This window comes from Hordeum vulgare, chromosome 1H, assembly GCF_904849725.1.
Source record: "Hordeum vulgare subsp. vulgare chromosome 1H, MorexV3_pseudomolecules_assembly, whole genome shotgun sequence".
Lineage (NCBI taxonomy): Eukaryota > Viridiplantae > Streptophyta > Magnoliopsida > Poales > Poaceae > Hordeum > Hordeum vulgare.
In genome coordinates, this window is record NC_058518.1 from 181,252,770 (window position 1) to 181,275,503 (window position 22,734).

Genomic DNA, 22,734 nt, shown 5'->3' on the forward strand with positions numbered 1-22,734 from the left:
AGGAGAATGTTGAGCTACGGCTCAACTCGAGTTGCTATCTAGCAATTATGGGAAATTGGAAGGAAGTCATGTAATGCTCACAAGCTCTCATGATGATCTTCTAGTATCCCGTAATGTGCTATAATTAGCTCATGAGGCTATTACTACCAAGGTAACATCGAGTGAGCCTCATGTGGACAATAGCACTACTTCTAGTCAAAAAGCTATATTGTCATGTGCTAGTCCTCGTAATTCATCTACTCACAATGTTGCTACATCTTGTGATGAATTACTTTCCATGCCTTTTTGCTCTAACAATGAATCTTATACTTCCTCTAGTACTTTTGTTGATACTAACCATGTAGAGGAAATCGAAGTGCTCAAGGCCCAAGTCACTTCCTTGAAGAAAGACTTGGGAAAGGGTCATGAAGGAATGTCCAAACGAACAATGTCTTGTGTGGGCAAAAATCCCCAAATGACAAATATGGACTTGGATTCAACTCCAACAAGAAGAATAAGTCCAAAAGCTTCAAGAAGAAGGGCCAAGAACAATCAAGAATTCGGCCAAGATTATTTGCTTCAAGTGCAAAATTGAAGGGCACCATGTTAGATCTTTCCCACTAAAGAAGAAGCGCCAAAGTCACAAGCAACAAGGGAAGAGGCCACAAGTGCAATCACATACTCAACTACAAGTTGAAGAAAGGCCCCTTCCCAAGAAGACCCAAGCCAACACTCCTCATGTTGAGAAATCAATAGGGAAGAAATTAAAGGGTAGATGTTGCTACTTATGTCGTGAGAAGGGTCACTTCGCTTCTTCTTGCACGAGAGGTAATTTATCCAACCCAATCATTATTGATGATATCTATTCACTTGGGAAGGATAAGGTTGGCAATGTGTTTGCCAAGTTTGTTGGTACTCTAAGTGGTGTCAAAAAAAGTACCATTTGGGTTGCCAAGCCTATTGTGACTAACCTCTTAGGACCCAACGTGGTTGGGGACCAACAAGCTCAAACTTGATCAATAGGTGAATGTGGAGGACATTGGAGACTTGGATAAATAATGAAGAATTAAGGGGTCTTCATCATTCATATTATCTCAAGCCAAGTCATTTGGATTATCGAGTTTCTATCTCATATCCAATGTGCCTCCTTATGGTAACTTGTACTTAAATTGTTTACATTGTTAGTTACTTGCCCCTTTGCATGTTGTGGTTTTTTACCTTGCATGTGTTTGTATATGTTGTGCTTCCAACTTGCTTATCTTGAGTAATCGAGCATGTGTATGTTGGTTTGCACATCATGTACCTGTGAGTCTTGGAGTGAGCCTTTTTGCATCTTGTTTGTATCTTTGTTGGCTCTTGTGAAAGATTCATGGATTATCCCATTGTGGGGGAGTGATGTGCTTTGCACACCTCACAATCCTATAAATGTGTATACATGGGGAATACCACTTAGTATTGATATTTCAAGATTATCTAGTTTCTATGTGGTATGTCTTACTCATGAGAAATTCAAATTTTATATAATCCATTAATTATCTCTTGTTGGTTTTAATTTGCCACTTGTTAATATTGTTGGGTTATCACATTATGGGGGAGTAATATGCTATGTGCATATTAGTAGCCTAGAAAATGTGTACATTTGAGGTATTGCCACTTAGTGTTGATATTGTAAATTATCTTGTTCCTAGGTGGCATGTTAGCTCTACAAGTGTCATTTGCTTGCATTTTAGGGCTAAAGATGATGTTGGATATATTTTCGATCTACCAATGAGTATTATTTTCAAAATACTTCTTGTCCTTGACAATTGGTATTCCCATCATGTGGTAGAAATGGCTAATCGTCTTTACATTGGATTTTGTGTTTCGTTTGTCTTCCTTGCCTCTTGTGGATCTATTTTAACATGTCTAGTGCTTTTATAGTTATAGAGAAAGTGATGATCCCATCTTGTGCATTTTGTATTTAAATGCAAATTCTATATAAGGCACATCCCTTGGGGGAGCTATCCTATTTTCTTTAGAACACTCTCTTTATTCGCCCATCATAAAATCTTTTGATCCCCTTCGAGTGTGTGTTGATGGGAGGCAAGTCTTGCTCTTTATAATGCTTTGTTCCATCATGAAAATTTGTCGAGGGTTTGGTTTGTTGCAACCTAGCTCTCTTTTGGAAACTAGATACCTCGTGTTTGTTTTCCTTCAATTGGTATCTTGTTACCTTTTATTTGGCATGTTCCAATGGATATATATCTCATTCCTTGAGGTATCTTTTAATTTATATCCTTCAAGTGATAGTTTTTCGCTTGGTATCTTATTATCACTTGATACCTTGTCTTTTGGTGTCTTATCAACTTTGTGTTGAGTTGATTCTTGAAAGCCTTGAGCATGCATATTTACTGTATGTAGCTTCTTTTGCTTGCTTTCTTTCTTTGACCCAATATATAGGGGAAACTCCACCTTGTCATAAATTGGTTAAGTGTGCATGAAATTCAAATTCAGATATATGTGCACGTATCTATGTGGAGTTTGTCCTATGTATTGTTGGTTTTCTAACTCTTTGGTCCCAATGAGATTGGGCACCATTTTGTTTGTTTTGTTGTTCCAGGAACAATTGGAGATGCGTTGGATGCTCGGCTCACCTATAAGGAAGGTGTTGAGACCATGTGGTTATTGGAGCCAAGTTAGGATGATCAACGAACAACTATCTACTACATCAATCCAATGTTGTCTCGGTAACAAGTATGTACTTCATGCATTCATTTCTTGCAAAGGCCCAAACCTATTTTTTTTCCAGGTTGCATCATGGCGTGAATCTCTTGATTCGTTCTTGTAGTACTTGTTTTCTTTCTCAAAGCATCCGAATGATGATGTCTTATTGCTAGTTGGGATGTCTTTGATGTTCGTATGTTGGAAGTTCATATTGTACAATAAGAAAATATTAGGCCATGTGCTATGCTTCCAAGCAAAGATCTTATTGATATATTTATGACTTCCTTTTGGATATCTTGCTTGTTCCTTCTTGTAACCATTTCGTGTGTACATCCTTCTTTGTGGATACATATCATCATGATTGTCTTCTACTTAGAATCTTTTAGACATGAGAGAAGTTACATCTCTAATTGATATCCTCTTTTCTTTCACGTCCACCGTTGCATTTACTTTTTCAGTTTTTGGTGGCTTCGTGAAAGGATTTGTCTTGAGTGCGTATCTTATTTTCCTACATCTTGATGCACTCTTTGGCCCTGAAGATTATTTTTACTCATGCTTGTCTTGATGAGGTTTTGCCATTTCGATTGGTATCCCTCCTCTTGACAAGGTTCTTATTTCCTATCTTCACCATGGGCTGTCACAAGCGTTGGTTCTTATTTTGTTTATTAGTAAGCTTGTGAACCCATTTTCTAGTATGTGTGTGTGGGAATGATATGTCTTGCACTTTGTGTCTCATTTCATCAAGACTATGTTGATGAGTAATGCTCATCCTTATCTTAGTCTTCTCAAGTGCTTTGCCATGGCTCATACACATTATTTTGGTTGAGCCTATTCTTAAGTTGCTTCTTTTACATGTTGCTGAACCATTTGTTTTGTGCAAGTGATATGCTTATTGTCTCATTTATCTTCTTGCACTCTTGTGTGTTTTTATTAATTTTGGGGGAGCAACGATCCTATTTTGTGCACTTGTATCAAATACAAAAATCTCTTATTAGTGCACAAATCATGGGGAGCTTCTCTAGTTTTGATAAAACACTCTATTGCCTTTATCATAATATCTTTTATTCATGTGGTTCGAAGGACCATATGGTTGTTTGTTCCATCTGGTATCTTTTGATTGCTTGACTCTATTTTTGTATGTCTTTGTGGCATACGATCCTTTTATTTGCAATCTTTGGGTCCTCAATATAGTTCGTTTTCCTCCAACTACTTATCATTGTATTTGTGTATTTCTTTGCACTCATTTGCTGAGAATTACACACTTTTTGGAGGACCACCTACTACATTGGCTTTCTAAACTTATCGTCCATTTTGGCAATCGATGCCAATGGGGGAGAAGTTTAGAGAGTTTACTTTGGATATGTTTAGAGGGTTTTGCTTTTATTGCGTAAGCACTTACATCTTGCACGCATGCATTATTGATTTGTATGTGTGCGCTTGGTTATGCTTATTTCCTTATATAAACTCTCTTGAAGTGGTTGTCATCAATTACCAAAATGGGGGAGATTGTTAGAGCATATATCTCCATATGTGGTTTTGGTAATTGATGACAATTCCGATGGACTACTGGTTGCCTGAAGTTATATTTATAGGATTTGTCCATAGGCACTTCTTGAAGTCCACCTGTTGGGTTCAAGGAGTTTATATGATGACCAAGATGGTATTCAAGGTATTATCTAAAGAATGGTCATAGAGACACAAGGTTGATCAAGATCGTGAGACAAAGAGTAAATCAAGATGATCAACACACAAAGTGTACAAGATGTACCGAGAGGGATCAAGTGATCCCATGGTATGGTAAGCATTGTCCATTACGTATTTGTGTACTAACCCATGGTCTTCGTGAGAGTTCTATGTGGGGTTAGGTGTGTTTCCATGGGCTTGCGTCAAGAGGAAGATCTCATACAACCCATGGAGGATGACGTCAAGTGGTGGGGGATGGTGGCAATGGACTTGTGAAGATATGCTGAAGAGCGGCTCACCCATAGTGTGTACGGGGGATCAATCAACTAGTCTTCATCAAGACAACGCAAGCAAAAAAGGTGGTCCATCTTGAGGAAGCTAAGATCATCGTCATCTAGCTCAAGAGGATGAGGTGCAAGGTATAGGTTTTCCCTTGATAGGTTTTCTGTTTTAGGATAGATTGTCGTACTGTCAAGGGGGGCTCTCAAGTGAGTAGCTTGATCGTATCGTTCGTTGAGAGCTCAAACCATTTGCATACTTGCATCATACTTATTGATTCTTGTTTGGTGTTTCTCTTTGTGAGTTTTAGAGCTTATGTTCATCTTCATGACAAGCTCGAGTTCATCGAAAACGGAGTCCATATGCATCTTCTATGATGTTTTTGATGTTGGGAGTTTTTACCAGTCTTATTCCAAGAAGGGTTCTCACCATTTTCTTATGGGACTTTTCTCACTTGCTTCTTATTGATATTTCTATCACGATTGTGTTAGCCCATGTCGTTAGCTCTCCAACAAACTTGGTTTCGTTGAATTCGAAGTCCATATGAGAAAGTTACAACAACTTCAGTATCCAGCGGTAGTACCGCTCCTCGTTCCAGCGGTAGTACCGCCCCCGGAGAGGTAGTACCGCCCCTGGAGCGGTAGTAATTTTTTACTACCGCTCCAGGAGCGGTAGTACCGCTCCGTCGGACTGTTTTTTGCATACTTTTTGGCCTCAGCATGGTTGGTGAACCTACCGAGCGGTAGTACCGCTCCATGAGCGGTAGTACCGCTCTGTGCAGGCTGTGAGGCTTAACGGTTGGATTTTCCCCCACCTATAAAGGGGTCTTCTTCCCCATTGAACCTTATCTCTTTAGCTCGTGTTCTTCCCCCATTGTTGACTTTCTTCGAGCTTGCTAACTCTCAGTCCCTCCAATGATTCTTGCTAGTTCTTGAGGGAAAATAGAGAGGAGATCTAGATCCACATTTCAACCAATCACTTTCTCCTCTAAGTGAGGGGAACCCCTTGGGTCTAGATCTTGGAGTTCTTCGTGCTCTTCTTCGTTCTTCCTCTCATTTTCCTCCCTAGCATTAGTTGCTTTTGTGGGATTTGGGAGAGAAGGACTTGGGCACTCCGTGTGCCCTTGCCATTGCATTAGTTGCATCGTTTGAGTTCTCCACGGTGATACGTGGAAGTGAAGTTTGAGAAGCTTATTACCTTTGGTACTTAGTACCCTAGATATTGTTCTTCGTGGATGCTTTGGCATCCTAGAAGCTCGGTGGTGTCCAGAGCTCAATCATTGTGGTGTAAAGCTCCGGGCAAGCGTCGGAGTCTCCAATTAGGTTGTGGAGATTGCCCCGAGCAATTTGTATGGGTATCGGTGACCCCCCCCCAAGGTTTGCCATTTGTACGGGTTCGGTGACCGCCCTCAAGGGTCCCTTAGTGGAATTTCGGCATCTTGCATTGTGCAAGAGCGTGAGTATATTACGGTTGCCTTAGTGGCATCTTGGGGAGCATTGTACCTCCACACCGCTCCAAGGAAGATTAGCATGCGCAAGGGTGTGAACTTCGGGATACATCATCGTCTCCGCGTGCCTCGGTTATCTCTTACCCGAACCCTTTACTTATGCACTTTACTTTGTGATAGCCATATTGTTTATTGTCATATATCTTGCTATCACTTAGTTGTTTATTTTTCTTAACATAAGTTGTTGGTGCACATAGGTGAGCCTAGTAGTTGTAGGTTTTGTGCTTGACAAATTAAACGTTAGTTTTATTCCGCATTTGTTCAAGCCTAAACCGTAATTATTTTAAAGCGCCTATTCACCCCCCTCTAGGCGACATCCACGTCCTTTCAACGGGCATGTCCGATGAGGCGGGACAATGGCAGGGTAGCACGGGCCGACCCGATCTATCCACGGGAGGTTCTGGGGTGGCGAGATCACGGCTGCTGCGCGGTGGATCTGACCGGCAGCGGTGAGCCCAGCCTTGGCTGGAGGAGGCAAAAATGAGTTGCGAGGTGGCAGGGTTGGCGGCCGGCAAGGTCGAGCGGGGTCGGGCGGTCGTCGTGCTCAAGGGGAGGTAGTGGGGCTCCGATGGCCGGGGGCGGGAGGGCCGACAGCTGATAGATGTAATCTGCATTAGGTTTTCCGTGAAGAGGAACGTGTTTTCGGAACATAATGTGGGTAAGTATTTCCCTGAGTTATGACACCAAGGTTTATCGAACCAATAGGAATATCAACCACAACCGTTTTCAATGGTTGCACACAAAATAACAAACAACTTGCACCCAAGTGGGTAAGAGGGTTGTCTGTCCTCTTGTCTTGTTATTTGCAAGCAAGTGAGGTGTGTAGATAATTCTAGATAGCAAGATAAAATAAAAACAAGTAAATAACAACAATGTATTGAAGGTTTTAGCAATATGTTGTGACTATACCCAGGGGCCATAGTATCCCTAATGTCATCTCCCATGAAAAGTAGCATACGGTGGGTAAACAAATTACCGTTGGGCAATTGACATAAAAGCCGATAGTTATGCGATATTCACGATAATGATAATGTGTCTATAGGCATCATGTCCATAAACAAATAGGCAGACTCCTGCCTACACCTATTTCTATTACTCCACTAATCGGACGCTATCCAACATGCATCTAGAGTTTTAAGTGAAATAGAGTAATGTATGGAGAACAATGACGTGATGTAGACAAAATAAACTCAAGCAATATGAATAAACCCCATCGTTTTATCCTTAGTAGTTGCAACACAAAGACAGATCTTGTCCCCTTCTGTCACTGGGATATAGAAATTTGCCAGGTTGAACCTACCACAACGCACCTCTTCAACCGAAGAGATATCGATCTAGTTGGCTAGACTATTTTAATAGACTAGACAGAATTATGAAGCTATCATAATCATGCACATAAGAATCATATAAGTATTCAAAGTAGACTCAAATATTTATCATGAATAATCTGAGCATAAACCCGCAATTCATCGGATCCCAATGAACGCACCACACAAAAGGAATTACATCACATGGATCAAAGCGAAGATGTGATGATCATTGTATTGAAGATAAGAGAGAGAGATAGAGATATTGCCATATAGGTACAGACTATGGACCAGTAGGTTTGTGGTGAACTACTCACACATGATCGTGAGGGAAGCAAGGTTGATGAAGAGGCCCTCTGTGATTGACCACCCTCTGGCAGTGAAGGGGTTGTACATTAGGGGTAGGCCTATGGACCTGATTCCATAGGCCCACCTAGGACCCTTTACAAACATCAGTGTCCTTAAAGTCACCGTTGTAGCCTCGACCTCACTCGGTTCAGCAACCGTAACTCGGCTTACCTGGAGTCACTCGGATCACCTTGTGTCAGTCCGACGCATCCTGACACTCGTACCATAGCAAGGTGAAGGCACCGAAGAGGCTACAACGGCCAAGGACTTAATCCATCTCATGAAGTGAAGTGAAGGCCCATGTTACGAGTAATGTCGCGAGTTATAGGTGTCGTTTCTAGTAACTTTGATGTTTATTAGCATTAATTACCTTGTAATGAAGCTCGACCGATCGTGGCAGCAACTATGTAAGCCACTCCCGACCTCCATCTCAAGGGTTCAGCACCTTGTAATCTTTCATACCACATAAGAAAACATTAGCCTCAGGGCTCGAGACGTAGGGTTGTTACCACTTCCTAGTGGGGCCTAAACTCGTATATTTGAGTGTATCCGCTACACCTAGTTAGACTTCGCCCTTCGTTCCTGCTCCTAGGTACTATTGTCAGTGTCATTCCCATGATAGTTGGCGCCCACCATGGGGCTGCACGTCTAGGAAATCTAGTGCAATTGGAGATTTATCACATTTTTTGTCAACATGATGACACTCGACGGAGAGATCCTCTTTGGTTCCCTCAGCTTCATCATCGACGAGTTTGTGTGGCTTCAGGATGCGCCACTGGACATCGACGCCCTCCCTTCATGAGGTATGTCACATTTCAACAGAGTCGCGCACGGAGTCCTGATCCGACAGTCGTCGATGCCATATCACTCGGCACCCCCGCGTCCCGCTGCTGTTCGCCGCAAGCACTCTTGGCGATCATGGATGTAGCCGTGGATCAAGCATGCCATGGCCAGCCAGGCCATTTCCGGCCAGGTGGCCATGCTCAGGTCTGATGAGCCCACTGACACGCTCTTCCCGTCATAAAGCGAGGACTCACTCGACGACTCTGACTACGAAAGCAGCAGGGGTGCCGCCGAGATCTTGATGGCCGACACCAACATGGGAGGCAACACACATTACACCACAGAGAATTCTCCCATACGTTACGTCGGAGAGCGTCGCCACGGTAATGGCAACCACCACGTTCTGCAGCCGCTCACCAAGCAGTAGCAGGAGGAACTTCGGTGGAGGAGCGATCAAGTTCTTCGCACCCCGTCACGAGGAACACCCTAGAGGGGATGGCGTGAGAGAATGCACGTCTAGCGAATCTGGCCGACCGTGAGCACCTCATGCGACTCCAGTGTTTGGTCGACTCTCGGACCGTGAGGGACCGAACGAGATCCAACCGCAGTCGCACGAAGTTGTTTCCAAAAGGCCGCCAGCGACACATCGAGGTGATGCGGACACCTCTGCTGAACCTGGCTGCAGCCACTCGGATGCCTGACTCAATTCAGCCGAGTGACAACGCGGCCGGAGAAGGCATTCGACAGATTCAGGCTCTGTTGAAGACTGCCATGCAACAGAATTCTGCAGTGTCACAATTACGGCATCACATTCACACCAAGTCTGTCTAGGCAGACACCGTGCAGTCGGCTGTTAGCCCGCACGTGCACAGATGGCGCCAAAGGTCTTCTTCTCTTCCAAGAGGCCTGCATGAAGACTGGAGGCAAGGTCACCACGACCGAAGCAGGTCACCCCCAGAGGAGTGGCTCACTCGATCGCCGTTCTCACGACCGCATGCCAAGCCCTAATCGGCGTCGGGGTAATGAGGGTGACGACTACCGGGCCCCCAAGTTCATGCTCAGTGTATAATCACGCAACACGTGATTCAGCGATTGCGAGCTGGCCGGGGAGTGTCCGGCCTCGAGTGGTTCGGCCGACACATACGAGAAGCCGAAATCCCCTCCAACTACCGGTTATCCACGGGGATCGGAAAGATGAATGGCAAGTCGAAGCCAGAAACCTGGCTGGAAGACTACTGAGTAGCCATCCAGATCAATGAAAGTCACGATTACATCGCTATGAAGCATCTGCCCCTCATGTTGGAGGGTTCTGCGAGGGCGTGGCTCAACCAACTGCCCTCCGGAAGCATCCACAGCTGGGGTGATGTTGCCCAAGTGTTCGTCAAGACCTTCAAGGTCACTTACAAGCAACTAGGTGGCCTGACGGAGCTGCAACATTGTGTCCAGGAGAACAATGAGACTCTTAGGGAGTACATCTAGCGATGGACTAAACTTCACAACACCGTAGAGAATGTCACCAAGCACCAGGTCGTGTGCGCTTTCAAAGCGGGCACGCGGTATCGGGAGCTCATTCTCAATGTTGGTCGATCAGGGGACCTGTCCCTAAGTCGGTCCATGGAGATCACCAATCGGTATGCGAATGGCGAAGAAGAAGGCCACCTCTGTAGCGGCGAAGGCCGGGCTAGTGAAACCCCTTAGTCAGGCAACGTTGGGAAGAAGCAGAAATGAAAAGGCGACCAATCGGGCAAAGACGAAGTAGCTGCTCTCCCAAAATAAATCCAAGAAAAAGAAGAAGGAATGGGCTGGAAATAAGAAAGCCGAGTCAAAGAGCAGCCTATTGGACCATCCATGTCTGATTCATTCTCGCAAGGATGAGGAGGGGGAGACTATCCCCGCCAAGCACACAACTCGGGACTGCCGTCTGCTCTGGACGGAGATGGGCGGAGATCCCTCTGAGGACAAGGAAGATGAGACGACCCAGCGGACGCCTCTGGGTATCCGAACATTGTGGTGACCCTCATGATCTTCGGTGACATCGAGAAAAAGACCCGACTATCACGAAGTACCTCGACTAGGCGAAGACCCGAGTCACATTCGACCAGTCGGACCACCTTGCCAACATAGCCACCCCCGAAAGGCAGGCGCTGGTGGTCGATCTCGCGGTCGACCGGTTCCGACTGCGGAAAGTCCTCATGGATGGAGGCAGCAGCCTCAACATCATCTACATGGACACTCTCAAAGGCATGGACATCCTATTGTCCAAGATGAGCAAGAGTAACAAGCAGTTCCACGAGGAAATCCCCGGGAAGAAGGTCGAATCACTCGGCCAAATCACTTTGAGTGGTTGAATCATTCTAGGTAGCGAGATCCCCGGGAAGAAGGCCGAATCACTCGGCCAGATCACTTCGGCAGCGAGAATGTTTTTCGCAAGAAGAGGTTGACCTTTGAAGTGGTTGACTTTCGCAACGCGTATCACACTATCCTAGGTAGGCCCGCCTACGCACGTTTCATGGCCCGCCCATGTTACATGTATCTTAAGATTAAGATGCAAAGGTGATGTCCCACAAGTATAGGGGATCAATCGTAGTCCTTTTGATAAGTAAGAGTGTCGAACCCAACGAGGAGCAGAAGGATCTGACAAGTGGTTTTCAGCAAGGTAAAAATCTGCAGGCACCGAAATTATCGGTAAGAAGTAGTTGTATGGTGAGATGATTCGTAGCAAGTAGCAAGTAACGAAAGTAACAACGATGCAACAAAGTGGCCCAATCCCTTTTGTAGCAAGGGACAAGCCTGGACAAAGTCTTATTGGAGGTAAAGCGCTCCCGAGGACACATGGGAATTTCTGTCATGCTAGTTTTCATCATGTTCATATGATCCGCGTTCGTTACTTTGATAGTTTGATATGTGGCTGGACCGGCGCTTGGGTACTGCCCTTACTTGGACAAGCATCCCACTTATGATTAACCCCTCTCGCAAGCATCCGCAACTACGAAATAAGAATTAAGACAAAGTCTAACCATAGCATTAAACTACTGGATCCAAATCATCCCCTTACGAAGTGACGCATAAACTAGGGTTTAAGCTTCGATCACTCTAGCAACCCATCATATACTTACTACTTCCCAATGCCTTCCTCTAGGCCCAAATAATGGTGAAGTGTTATGTAGTTGTCGTTCACATAACACCACTACAGGAAAAACAACATACAACACATCAAATTACCGAACGAATACCAAATTCACATGACTACTATTAGCATGACTTATCCCATGTCCTCATGAAAAAAAGTAACTACTCACAAAGCATAATCATATTCATGACTAGAGAGGTAATGAGTAGCATCAAGGATCTGAACATAAACTCTTCCACGAAGTAATCCAACTAGCATCAACTACAAAGAGTAATCAACACTACTAGCAACCTTACAAGTACCAATCGGAGTCGCGAGACGGAGATTGGTTACAAGTGATGAACTAGGGTTTGGAGATGAGATGGTGCTGATGAAGATGTTGATGGTGACGAGTCCCCTCCGATGAGAGGAGTGTTGGTGATGACGATGGCGATGATTTTCCCCTCCGGGAGGGAAGTTTCCCCGGCAGGATCGTCCTGCCGGGGCTCTAGATTGGTTCTGCTCAAGTTCCGCCTCGTGGCGGCGGCGAATCCACGAAAAAGCTCCTCCCTGATTTTTTCTGGACAAAACCCTTCATATAGCAGAGGAGGCGGGGGGCTAGTGGGCCAGCAGGCTGCCCACAAGCCCCCTAGGCGTGGCCAGGGGGGTGGCCGTGCCTAGAAGGCTTGTGGCCACCTGCTGGCGCCCCTCTGGCGCTTCTTCGGCGCAGTATTTTTTATAAATCCAGAAAAAATATCATCGTTGATTTTTACGGCATTTGGAGTTGTGCATAATAGGTATCTCAACTTTGCTCCTTTTCAGGCAAGAATTCCAGCTGCCGGCATTCTCCCTCTTCATGTAAACCTTGCAAAATAAGAGAGAAAAGGCATAATTATTGTACCGTGAAGTGAAATAACAGCCCAAGAAGTGATAAATTTCAACATGAAAACATGATGCAAAATGGATTTATCAAAGGGCCAGAAGGCGTGATAACCATGACTGGCAATCGGAAGGTTGTCCAGGAGTGCCTCTAGCAAGGCTCTAGGATCGCCAACGAGCAGGTCCTTGCAGCCGAGCTTGATGGGTACAAGAAGGAAGTGGACACCGCAAATCTTCTCAAGTCGAAGCGGCCAGCTACTGAATCCGCTTTTCAGTCGGCTAGTGAGACAAAGCGTGTCCACGTCCACCCCACCGATCCTAGTGCTTCCACGACCAACATCTGCACCTCACTGGGAGAGAAATAGGAAGCTGAGGTCATCCTGTTCCTCCATGAGAACCGGGATATCTTCGCATTTAAGTCGTCTAACATGCCGGGTCTTCCCCGGGAGATGGCTGAGCACCGCCTCCGAGTGGACCTGAAGTTCAAGCCCGTCAAGGAGCACCTGTGCCACTCCTTCATGGAGAAGCATAGGGCAATCGTCAAAGAGATCGCTTGGCTCCTAGCTGCCGAATTTATCTGCGAGGTCTACCACTCCGAGTGGTTGGCAAACGTGGTCCTGGTGCCAAAGAAGAAAAATTCACTCCAAATATGTATTACTTCAAGCACCTCAATCAGGCCTACCCGAAGGACCCCTTCCCTCTGCCTTGCATAGATCAAATCATATATTCCACTGCCGGATGTGAACACCTGTCATTCCTGGATGCATACTCCGGGTACCAACAGATCCGAATGTATGGAATTGAAGAAATAAAAACAGCCTTCATCACCCCATTCGGGTGTTTTCGTTATATCACGATGCCATTCGGTCTAAAAAATGCTAGAGCTATCTTCCGGCGCATGATTCAAAAATGTATGCATGAATAGACCAGTCGGAATGTCGAAGCATACATGGATGACATCGTGGTCAAGTCCAACAAAGGTTCCGACCTCCTGGCCGACCTCGCTGAAACCTTCGTAAACTTTCGACACTTTGGGATTAAGCTCAATCCGGCCAAATGCACCTTCGGTGTACCAACTAGTAAGCTACTCGGTTTCCTTGTTTCCGAACGAGGTATCGATAACAATCCCAACAAGTTTGGAGCCATCATCCAAATGAGATGGCCGGAGCGCATCCACAATGTGCAAAGGCTTACGGGCTTCCTTGCAGCCCTCGGTTGCTTCATCTCAAGACTCGATGAGAAGGCCCTGCCTGTTTACCTATTGATGAAGAAATCCAACAGATTGGAGTGGACCGATGAAGCGCAGGTCGCATTCAACCAACTCAAAGCTCTGCTTTCCACCCAGCTGGTGTTGGCTGCTCCGAGCAGCCGGGAGCCCTTGCTCCTGTACATCGCTGCCACTACCCAAGTGGTTAGCACCGTACTCACCATAGAGCATGAAGAAGCAGGCAAAGCGTACAAGGTACAGAGGCCTATCTACTACATTTCCGAAGTGCTGACTCCTTCAAAACAAAGGTACCCAGACTTCTAGAAGCTGGTCTATGGAATCTACCGGACTGTGAAGAAGGTGGTCCACTATTTTCAAGATCACTCCGTCAGTGTCATCACTGACGCTCCCCTGGCAAAAATTCTGCACAATCGGGATACAACCGGTCGAGTGGCCAAATGGGCGATTAAGCTCCTTCCATTGGAGATCAAGTTTGAAGCCAAGAAAGCAATAGAGTCTCAGGCCTTGGCAGATTTTCTTGCTGAGTTGGTAGGGCAAGAGCAGTCGGCTTCAGTTGTCCCCGAGCATTGGACCATGTTCTTCGATGGATCCGAGATGCTCCATGTCTCGGGGGCTGGAGTGGTCCTAGTCTCCCCTAGGGGAGATCAACGGAGCTAAGTGTTCCAAATCCACTTTGATTCATCCAACAATGAGGCCGAGCACGAGGTCCTCGTGTATCGTCTCGACATGGCCATCTCACTCGGCATTCGCCGATTGATGGTTTATGATGACTCGGATCTCGTTGTCGACCAAGTCATGAAGGAATGGGACATCCGAAGCCCAACAATGACGGTCTACTTCAACGTGGTCAGAAAGCTCGAGAAAAACTTCGAAAGGTTGGAACTAGACCATGTCCCTCGAGCCAAGAAACAAGTGGCCGATGACTTGGCAAAGATCGGGTCCACTCGGAAGATCATTCCAAAGGGCGTGTTCCTCGAGCATGTATGCGTCCCCTCGGTCAATGAGGATCCCTTCACTAAAGAGCCCCCACAAGAAATCGGTTCGTCTAATCCGACTAAGATCGATGTCCCGGCCATGGTCGACCTCGTCCACGAGATGCTGGTCATCATTCCCGAATGGACACAACCTTATCTAGCTTACTTGCTCTGACAAGAGCTTCCCGAGAACAAAGAGTAAGCCCGCCAAATTGTTCGGCGGTCTAAAGCTTTTGAAGTAGTCGGAGACAAACTGTACAAGAAGAGTGCTACATGAGTTAGCCAAAAGTGCATCTCTACAGAGGAAGCACTACAAATACTGCACGAGATCCACTCGAAAACGTGTGGACACCATGCATCCGTGGTGGTCAAGGCCTTCCGGGCATGTTGTTGTTGGCCCCGAACCAATGAGGCAGCAAGATACTTGGTGGACTTGTGTGTCGGGTGCCAATTCTACAAGAATCAATCACACAAGCCTACATCCGCACTGAAGACGATTCCGCTCACTTTCCCATTCACCGTATGGGGCCTCGACATGGTTGGCCCTTCACGCACCGGGTCGAGCAGATTCACCCGCCTGCTAGTCGTGGTGGACAAGTTCACCAAGTGGGTCAAAGCCAAACCCATCAAAAACTTGGACGCGGCGACTACCGTCAGCTTCATCCGGCAGATTATCTGCAGATATTCGGAGTCCCTCGCGACATCATCACCGATAATGGAACCAACTTTGACTTGGATGAGTTCCGTGAGTTCTACCACTGCCACGGAAGTCGGGTTAACTACGCCTCCGTGGCGCACCCGCAGTCGAATGGGTAGGCAGAACAGGCGAATGGCATGATACTTCAAGAACTGAAGCCCCGACTAATGAGAGACCTCAAATATGCCGCTCGTGCTTGGGTCAAAGAATTACCATCCGTCCTGTGGGGTATGCGAATGACTCCGAATTGTTCAACCAGGCGTACCCCATTCATCATGGTGTATGGGTCGGAAGCCGTCCTACTGAGTTACTTACGTCACAATTCTCCCCGAGTGGAGTAGTATAACAATGCCGAAGATGAAGCAACAGACCAAGACAATTTGCATCTTCTGGAGGAAGATAGGGAGCTAGCCCTCATTCCTTCCACGACGTACCAGCAAGACCTTTGATGCTACCATGACAAGCTAGTCATGGGCCGAGTGTTTCAAGAGGGGGATCTGGTTGTGGGGACCCTGACTTACTAGTCGAGATTCGCCGTGCTCAGTGATCCCAGAGATCAATGCTCACAGAACATAGATACTGAATAAAGAGTCTTACATCCAAGTACCGATTATTACAACACGTGACCGAAGGGTCAAGTTAACAAGACAGGGCCTAAGGCCAAATCAAACGAGTACACTAATAGCGGAAAACAAAGGGGCTAAGCGGGTGCCCATGCCATCAAGCCTACACCGACAGGCATTCTGACTTGGAAGCATCCTAGTTCGCAGGGGTGTCTCCGAAGACGTACTCATCTCCAAACTCCGGTCCTTCCATGTCTGGTCAATAACATAACCAGTGGCAAGCCAATGAGTACTTTGAATGTACTCGCAAATAGCCCATGATATAATCAACAGAAGTGAAGGATAACAATATCATGCATCTCTAGTGTAACTCATCTGGGTGGAATGATCATGAATATGCATCAAGTTAAAGAATTACTTTTGAAGAACACGTTACAGATATCAATATATCTGCCGAGGGCTGAACCATCCGGGTTCACTTTATATACCAAGTCACAGAACTTGGTCATATCATTGCTGTCATAGCAACACCTTTCTCATCACCACACACACACACGCACACACACACACACTCACACACACACTTGGTTTATGCGGAAATATCAGAACATAGTTTAAGCAGGATTACCCAACTATCCTTGACCATGGACATGGCTATTCGAATAGTTTACACTCTGCAGAGGTAGTACGCTGGACCCACGAGATCCGGGAAACTTCCATGTCATCCACGACTCGCGGTATATCACATACCCGAGGTAAGTACCCGATCAATGCCTTTCCCCTGACGATACTAGACAAAGAGGTCCACTCGATTGGTACCCAACCCACATGTTGTACGTCTTACGATCACCAACTTTGGACAGTACCAACCATGCGGGGACCAATGGTGTGACTGGAACTCATAAAAATGGCATAGTCATCCTACCCGGCACGACCCCACCAGGAGAGTGACCACACATCACTCCCGCCACTAGTGATGTGGCTCTTTGCTAGCACCGACCAGAGTAATTAACATAGCCCCGTCCCATAAGGGGCAACGTGGTCGTACTGGTAAGGTTGGGACGGTCAACACATCATAAATCTAATCCCATTTCCGAAACCATACTCACACAAATAACGGGTGCATCACTTCAACAAAAGTGACCACCTAACTCATCATCACCCTCGAGCATTAGTTGCACCCGACGGGGTTTTCATAAACTCTTGCTTTATGACAACATCATTCTCATGATAATACTACTGCTATCTTTACTTGTCAACATGGTATTAGCATGACCCTCAAGGGGTAGAGTCAAGCTCAATGCAAATGCTCCGGAGGAGCCTTCGGTAAAATCATATCAAATGATTACCAGCACTTATGATCATATGCAACCGGAATACTTGCTATTTAACATGCAAAGTAACATATGCTCAGTCATGGTCAAAGGGCTGCTTGCCTTGGTCAGCTAAGTATCCGGGGTCTTCGAGGTCTTCTGCTCCGATTCCCTCGTCACACGGATTTTCTATCGTTGATAAAACAATAAATAAGAAATAGCTCACACAGAAACAGAACACAAAGTCATTTTAAAAATGTTCTCTATTACTGATAAATCTAAGATATCATTTAAAAAATATTTGCCTTAGTTTTCCTTGAAGGAATATTTTTGAAATCAACCAAACAGAAGCAAAACTATTTGAATTTAGTCCTTTTTATTAATATAAAATGGAATAGTTGTTGGAAAAATTCATCTAAGCAGATCATTAAATACTACACATTTTTAGATGAATAACAGTGGATGAATTATATTTTTACACTGGTTAAATGTTTTTATAAAAATCCTAGAAACAAGGGTTTAAAATTAGAAGAAAAACAGGCTAATCTCTGGCCTGGCTCGGCCCAGAGCTGGGCTCGCCCATGGCGGGCCGATAGCCTGCCCAGGAGCGCGCGCAGTCAGGTTTGAACCTGACACGCGGGGCCCTGCGGTCATCGGCCGAGGTCAGCGTGGGGGAGGAGGCTGGGCCACCGATAGGTGGGGCACACCTATCGTGGTCGTCTGCTACCTCCGGCCAGAGAAGAGGAGGAGGACGCCGATGAGGTTGCCGACGCGTTCATACCCCAACGAACACGGGAATGGGTTCGCCTTACTGTCGCCTACCTAGTGGTGGTCGAAACAACGAGGGGGAGGCAGGGGTTCGCCTTCGATGAGGAGGCCGTGGTGGAGGAGTTTCGGGAGGTGGTCGAGGGGGTGGCTAGAGACACGAAAAAGCTCGGGCGAGTTGGGGGAAAGCTTCCCGGGATCGAGGGGATTAGTTTGGTGGGTCGAGGGGCATAGGAGCCGTCGTGTAGCCGGAGATCGAACGGAGCTCCGAGGCGGAGGGGCATCGGTCGATCTCGAGCACCGGGGCTCTGGTGGTTTGCTGGGGTGGCTAGGGAGGTACTAGTGATCATGGTGAAGCTATCCGAGGGGTGCTAGAGCGAGGGGGAGGGCTATTTATAGGCCCGCGACGGTGAGCAGATTTGGGAGCGCCAGTGACTCACCGTGCCGCGCATGGGGGTGCAGAGAGGGGTTGGGGTTGAAACCACGGTCTTAGGACGTGGTTTTGGACCGCCCGAACCATCTGCAGCATAGAGAGAGAGGGAGAGAGAGAGGAGTCGAGTATTCGTGGCCGCGCAACCTTGGCCGGTTCTGGTGCGCGCGGGCACGCGTCGCGCGAGCTCTAGCGCGGGAGAGGAGGGGCCCTGAGGCTTGCTCGATGCAGAACGGTTGTCGGGGAAGAGGTTGGACATCTCGGGGGAGGCTGGAACTGGCCGAGGGCGTCGCCCCAACCTCGGTGATTCCCTGTAGCGCGCCCAGAGCGTAGTTTTGGCATGCCACGGCATGCTGGTGCGATCTGAGGCACTTTGGACGTGTCTAGCATGTCCTGGCACTGGCTGGGGGTGTGGCTAGCTGTTTGGTTCTTGTGGGAGCTTCGGCTGGTCAAGGGAGGCAAGAAATACTGGTGCTGTCAGTCATGAACTAAGATCTAAATTGGGGTTTTTGGCCTTTCCACTTTGAACCAGTGAGGGGCCAGTTGATTGGGGTTACACATAGGTACTGGCCACTTAATGTAATAGTTTGAAGCAAAGGAGTTTGGTTTAGCTGTGGCTAAGGTGCCTTTTTCCTATCTGTGAGAAGGTGTTCGACAGTGGGTTTCGGGGGTTGCACCCCACCACTGGTGCTGCAACTTAACATGTTTGGGTTTGGTGGTAAACCATGGAGTTTCACCAAATTTGAGCTCCAAAGGACAAGTTTAGCTTTGTAATCTTGAAAACACTCCATTATGACCAGATCTGTTCCTTCCAAAGGGAGTGTGGGCAAACTAAGTCCCACAAATCCCATTTTTGGTGCGGAACCCTCATTTGAGGTATTAGGCACTTCTTCAAAGTTTTAGGATCATTGGACAAACTTTTCTATGTAGAGTTCTTCTAACTTGATTATGGAGAGACACGGTTTTAGGGTTATTTGGGGTCCTTATCCACCTTTGATCAAGGTGAAACTTTATGTGGACACCAAACAAGGCTTAGGGATATCACAGGAATTTTCTTGGAATTTATTGAGAATATTTGCTTTGGATCCTATGTATGGAAAATATATGTCCTTTTGATCATCCCTAAATTTAATCAGATTTTTCCAGAGCAGAAAAGTATTTTTCCATGTTGGAATACCAATTCTGGCCTTAGGAATGGACAGGTTATTTAATTAGGAAAATAATCACAAAAATAATTATTTTTGTGGTTTTGAAATATAAAGATAGGTAAAAATCAGATTACCAAATATGAGTAGAAGCACTGATTGCTATCAAGGACATGTAGTGCAACTCAAGGTGGTTTTACTTTGGTCAGCAATAAGCAAAGGTTTTTTGGAAATCAGTATAATACCAAAGGACTTTAGGGTTTTAAAATCCTCACATGATCAAGCATACAAGCATACAATGTCAATCATGGCACTCAAAACATTAGTTTTGAAAAAGTTTTAACAAGCTCAAAATTTCACAATACAGACAAGTGATAGCAAAAACAGGGTGTGACACTGGTCCTTTGACTGGACCAATAGAGACCCCACAAGCTGGCACCCCCGTGGCAAGGGCCATTTGCCATTTCCAAAGTCCTGCACAATGGAGCTTATCAATGGTACAACATCGATCAGAACATGGAGGAACCCAGAACCTGGAACGCGCACCTGCTCCGCAAGTTCTACATATAGAACTTTCCTTTTCATTTGTGTAATGTATCCGAATGAATAGAAGAATAAAGTGCTTACTTCCTTCAAGTATCTTCAGACACTTCACTCCGATAAAACACACCCCATAGTGGGTGGAAAATCCGTAACTGCGGACCTGTTTTTGCTTAAGGTAAAACCTGCTTGGAGTGCGGACAATCTCTTCACTCGGGGGCTTATCTGCGAACCAGTTTTCTCCTAAGCCATGTTCGCAAGAACAAAACCATCTTGGTACGAAACTGTTTCGCCTAAGTTAGACCCTTCCCCGAGTGATCGTGGAAACCTCCACACTCAGGGGCTTAGCTGCGAACTAGCCTTTGCCTAAGTTAAAGTGGTTCTGAATGAAGGGAAGATCTTCATTCAGATGCCAAGATGAACAAAGAAAAAACCATCTTGGAAGCGAACCCGTTTAACCTAAGGTAGACCCTTCCCTGAGTGATCGTGGAAATCTCCACACTCGGGGGCTTAGCTGAGAACCAACCTTCGCCTAAGTTAAAGTGGTTCCGAATGAAGGCAAGATCTTCATTCGGACGCCAACATGAACAAAACAAACAGTTCTTGGTAGCGAGCCTGTTTCGCCGAAGGTAAACCCTTCCCCGAGTGAGGACAATCTCCTTACTTGGGGCCTTAGCCGCGAACGAGCCTTTGCCCAAGTTAAATTGGTTCCGAATGTAGGCAAGATCTTCATTCGGATGCCAAGATGAAGAGGACAATCGTCCCAAGCATCGACTATGCTTTCGCCTAGGGAGAAACGTACCCGAGTGAGGACAACCTCCACACTCAGGGGCTTAGACACGAATCAGCTTTCACCTAAGTCACAAACAATCTTGAGTAATGACAACCTCCACACTCTGGGGCTTACATACAAACCAACTTGCGCCTAAGTCACAAACAATCTCGAGTGAGGACAACCTCCACACTCGGGGGCTTAGCAGCGAACCAGCTTTCGCCTAAGTCACAAACGATCCCAAGTGAGGACAACCTCCACACTCGGGGGCTTAGCCACGAACCATCTTTCACTTAAGTCACAAACAATACCGAGTGAGGACAACTTCCAGGAACTCGGACACGAACCAGATTGCGGCCGAGTCTAAACAAACCCAAACAAAGACGACCAAGCGAATAAGATCCAAAATCAATTGCGGATAAACGGGATCAAGTTCAGCTAATGGTACGCAAAAGAAAGGGTCCAGAACCCACTCGAAGTTTGAGGTTACATAAAATCACTCAACATCCTGAGGCAAATTAAAGCTTAAATGCTTTTCTCCAAGCATCACCCGGAGCTTGAAGATTCCACCACTTCGATGAAGGTGTCAAGATCGTTTCCCTCTGTGATCCACGTGTCCATCGCCATGAACATCTCCATCAAGTCTTCAAACTTGGCACTTTTGCGGTTGACGACCCGAAGAATCTTCAGCTTCTCTTCATCCATCCCTTGCAATGGATGCAGACGAGCGAAAGTGCAATGTCAGCTCCAGCCCTTGCCGATGACTTCTTCCATGACTTGAGTTCATTGGGAATGGACTTCACACGGTTCACATGGACTGGGCATCCTTCACGGGAGCATCTTCAGGTGCCTTCTCCTGTTCAATCTCTCTAATGGCCGACAGAAGCAGCTTGAAACAAGCCACTACATAATCGATGCGATCCTCCAGCCTCAGGAGAGACAAGGCTGTGCTTTCCTTCAGAAGCCCTTTCTTGGGATCAAGCTCCTTTTCTATTCGCGTCGTCTCTTCTTCAACATCGACAACAAAGGCTACACTCAACAGAAATGGAGGATGAGAAACGTCAGTCAAAATTTTTAGAATGATCCTAGGGAAGTATTCGGACGCTCGACATACCTTTGAGCTTCTCATAGAGCTCCACGCTGAAGTCCTCGACAAACTTCTCTAGCTCAGCTTTCTTGGCACTAGCTTTCTCAAGGTTGGTTTCCCACTCGGCGTAATGCTTCTTCAACTCAGCAAGCCCCGTCGTGGTCTTCTCCGCACCGACTTTCAGAAGCCGATTCTCTTCCTCCAAAGTGCCAACTCCCTTGAGTTTGGCCTCAGCTGCCTGGGTTTTCTGCTTGACATCCTTCCAAGCGGATGGGAGTTCTTCATCCCTCTTCTCGAGGTCTTCCTTCATGGTCACTAGAGAAATGGAATTCTTCAGTCTCTCAGAAAGGCGATCTAACAAGACAACGTTAGTCGAGTAAGAAAAGATGACCTAATGGAGTGTCAGTCGGATGGCGAGGACATACCTTCAGCTGTTCGATTTTCCTTCTCCAGTCGCTTGCTCTTGGCTTTCTACGTATCAAGGCTCAATCGGAGTTCCTGCAACTTTTGTTCCATGGCGTCATCGCAGCCCATGGGCTCACAAGCAGTCTTCAATCAACAAATACAAGAAAGGCATAACATTATGTCATGACTCTAAGACTACAGCCGACTGCCACAGTCGACAGTAGCCTCGGGGACTACA